This window comes from Cibotium barometz, chromosome 36 (assembly GCF_041138505.1).
Source record: "Cibotium barometz isolate CiBa-2024 chromosome 36, ASM4113850v1, whole genome shotgun sequence".
NCBI classification, from domain to species: Eukaryota; Viridiplantae; Streptophyta; class Polypodiopsida; order Cyatheales; family Cibotiaceae; genus Cibotium; species Cibotium barometz.
In genome coordinates this window covers 17,712,912-17,716,944 of record NC_141081.1, presented here as the reverse complement: position 1 = coordinate 17,716,944, position 4,033 = coordinate 17,712,912, and the positions used below count along the sequence as shown (strand labels likewise).

At 38.5% G+C, this 4,033-nt stretch overlaps 1 pseudogene; it reads right to left on the bottom strand.

Moving 5' to 3' along the window:
* Positions 1 to 948: 948 nt before the first annotated feature.
* LOC147617554 (ethylene-responsive transcription factor ERF013 pseudogene) lies at positions 949 to 1,410 on the bottom strand (annotated as a pseudogene).
* Between the last annotated feature and the right edge of the window lie 2,623 nt (positions 1,411 to 4,033).

Below are 4,033 nucleotides of genomic sequence, written 5' to 3'. Positions count from 1 at the left end.
TAGAATTTTTTTTTTGTATTGTATTACTTACAAAACAAATGTGCCACTGATACTCCCTCTACTAGGCCCAAGGGAGTGACCTCAGATTGATCGGCCATTCGTACACAAAAGTTGACATAAACATGTTTTTCAAAAAATACATGAATGATTATTATGGAAAGATGGGAGTTCAAAATCCTTCTTGGTACTTGATTTTTTTTTCAACAAGAATCTTGTGTTAAGAGTATTTTCCTATAGGGATTTTTTCGGAGACCTTAACTAGAACTTAAACAACTAATTTAACTTGCATGAAGTTTCAAATAAAATGAACCAAGGTACATAGATGTATATGCATGCTAGGTACAAGCAGTGCACAATTGAACACAAGGAACATGCTAAAATATTAGAATATTAGCAAGAAAACTGCTATCACTTTAAGATATAGTGGTAGTAGTTTTGCTAGAAGACCACTTAAAAGATATAAATGGAGGGAGATACAAGAATTTAAAAAAAGTAGAAAATATGATGTCATTACCCTGATTAGTTGGCTAAAATATTAGCAAGAATTGAGTGAATCAAGGCCTATAAAAAGTAATACTTTGGGCAAGGATGTATTAAGGTTGAGAGATAAAACAAAGTAATTGAGGATGAGCAATCCAAAGGATAGTAGTATACAAGGTGGTGTGGTAGCTAATTTGAGGTAAGCTAAGGTGAACAAGCTAATGGCTTAGTGGTGTTTGTGTATGTATGATGCCATACTAGTCTCTCTCTCTCTCATCTTCTCTAAAGAACTTGCATCTGGAAGGAGAAGCTAAGAGGGTGAATATGGGCCTAGGTGACATTTGGTGTTTGAGGACAAGGGGGGAGGAAGCACCTTAAGCTTGACATGCCAAGGGAAGCAGATTAAATAACTTGCTAGTAATATGGTTTAGGTTTGGTGATCTCCGAGTGTTTTGAGTGCATTAAAGATTAATACTCGATGGCGTTCTGGATCTTAGACGTGGGGCTTGTGGGCGGCGGAGTGTGGCGGCGGTGCTCTTGTAGAAGCTGTGGGTGTTGGGATTCAACGGGGAGCTGTGGGTGGTGGCGATCTTCTGCATGAGGGGCTGTGGCGAACGGGGCTTTGCACTGCGCTGCTGTGGCAGCGAATGATTGGATGGCTTGCCTGGATAGAAGGTGGTTTGCGGCGGGAAGGGGCGGGAAGGGGGCTGAGTTGGGGAAATTGAGCGAAGCAGAGGACCCCCGAAGGCACACGGACGCTGCGTCGTAGGCCCGTGCAGCCTCTTCTGCGGTGGCGTAGGAGCCCAGCCAAATGCGCTCCCTGCTGCGGGGCATCCTTATCTCGCAGACCCACTTCCCCCATGGCCTTCTTCTCACCCCTTTGAACCTTTCCCCCAACACGCCCCGCACATCATCTCTGCCCACCACCATAGCCACCGGATGATGAGCGCCTCACCTCAAAGAACCTCTCTCTGGTGGCGACTGTGAATAATGAAGGAAGGAAGGCTTGCTATATAAAAAACCCTCCGACACTAGTTTAAAAAACCACCACCAGATTGTGAATCCTTGTTGGTGCAAGGGGACCTCTTTTATCATACTTCCTTAGTTCTTCTAACACGTTTTTATTTTAAAAAAAATGCTAGAATAAGCATTTAAATGACAATGTACTAGGAGTGGATTTGATCTCACTCCCTCCACGTGAGAGCCATAGGAATTACCTCTAAAGCTAACACACGAGAATTCTTCTAACAACTCGTAACTCGCAACTTGCAACTTGCCTTTGCAAAGTGTGTCCCGCCTTTGTCTTTAAGGATATAGTCTAGCGATAACGCCCTTGTGTCCTTACAGGCAATTTGGCAACTTGCAAAACCCATTTGCAAAGTGTGTCCTACCTTTGTCTCCAAGGATATAGCCCAATGATAGCGCCCCTGCGTCTTAAAGTGGAGGTAGTGGGCTCAAGTCTACCCTGGTGGCATGTAATTTCCCTACCAACCCTCCAAAAAAAAGTGCCCTAGGGGCCTTCAAGTGGGTGATTTTTCCTGGTTGTTATTCTTCGCATGTATCTAATTGTTGTTGCAAGTTGTCCCATTTTTATGGGTGATAAATGCTTTCTTGATAATTTGGGGGGTTAATCTGATATGGATAATTAAATGTATTTATTAAAAGACAAATTGTATGTGTGTGTGTGTGAGTGAGAGAGAGAGAGAGAGAGAGAGAGAGAGAGAGAGAGATTTATAATTGGCCACACCAACATTGACAAACACCATAGTGAGAGGAATACATCATAAAGTGCAAACACATAGCCCAAGATTCATGTATTGTGGTGTCATGCCCTTCAAAGATTAAAAATATATAACCATTTACAAAATGTGACCTCCTACTTTATAGATTGAACATTAATTACACTTACAAAAAACTAACTTGAAATCATTTTGAGTCATTTTCAAAACAAGACAAAAATATGCATTTAAGTCAATTAAATCCATGGCATTCTAATTTTAAATGACACATAATCCTATAACAAAAAAAAAGGGAGCCATTAGATCAAAACTAAGGGCCAAAAAAGTAATGTCCAAGATTGCATTGTGTTGACCACATGAACATGACTAGAGAAACCAACCACTCGACACTATATCCTGCATAAGGTATGACCAACAAACCTTGAGATATGGGTTTCAAGCGGCATTACATAACTTTCGTAAGGTCTCTGCACTTTCGTCTTTTGTATAATTTTTAAGGTACAACATTTAAATCAAAACCTAACTTGGTGTAGCTATACTTCCCATAAGAGGTGGCTTTTTGCATGTGGTCGAAAGCATGTTTAGAAAGATAAGAATACCACATGTTGCTTCTCACCTACTATTTAGCAATTTATCTAGACTACTCATAGTTGGTGTGGGGAAAAAAAAATCACCAATACGTTATCTATTAGTAAAACAAGTCATTCACGTAACTTTTAGTATTATTCTTTGTATCAACGTGATAGTTTTGTTTGGGTTAAGCCTTGATATCATTTGGAATAGAAAATTCCTAGATAAGTCATAGATCTATACTTTTAGGAATTCCAATATACAAACTAATGTGGTGGATTTTCAAGCCATGGCCTATCTGTTTCTCTTAGGCTTATAGAATAAAAGAAAAAGTCAATTTGATAGTAGTCTTCTTGTTATCCACTTTTTTTTTTGGGGGAAATGCTTAACTAATGGAATACAAAGGTTAACCTTTGTAGGGTTTCCAGTCTATCAAATTTTAAAAGATAATTGGAAGAGTATTGAAATGTTTGGATATGTCCATGGAAACTTCTCCCTCTGACCGAGACTAGATTTTAGAGAAATTAACCATAAGAAATGAAGTTTTTAAAAAAAAGTTAAATATTCGGATATGTCCATGGGAACTTCACTCTCATACCTAGACTTTTTTTAGAGAAATTAACCATAAATGAAGTTTTTTTAAAGTTAAAGGAACAAATTTTATTGCTAACACCAAGTCTGTTTTTTGGAAAGTAATGTAAATAAGGACTAGATTGACAAGTGAGAATAACACAAGACCCGTCCTTTTAAATGATGTATATTATATAAGGAACCCAACTTTGCAGACAGTTTTAGCAGTGGATGAGTTGGATCAGATGGTGAGGAGAGCATCAAGAGTAGTCACGTGACATGAGCAACTACATCGGTAGCTATCTAGCTGACGAGGAGAGCATCATGATTGGTATTAGCTATAAGGAGCAACTACATGGTAGATATAGTTATAAGAAACAGATTGAAAATTGGGCTTCTACCAAAAACAAGAAATTGAGACATAGCATAAGATTCCACTCCCATGGAAAACTTTACCAAGAAAATGCCTATATGCATATTTCACTTCATGTTCAACAAACAACTTCTCTCTTTAATTTTGAAATACAAGGCATTTTGAGAAGAATAAATTCCTCATCTAGATTTGATGTGGCTTTGGAAAAAATATTTGTGATCCTATACATTGAATGCTATTTTTTATTTTTTCTTGAAGAAGACTGCCACGACTTCCATTAGATCTCCCTATTAGATATATT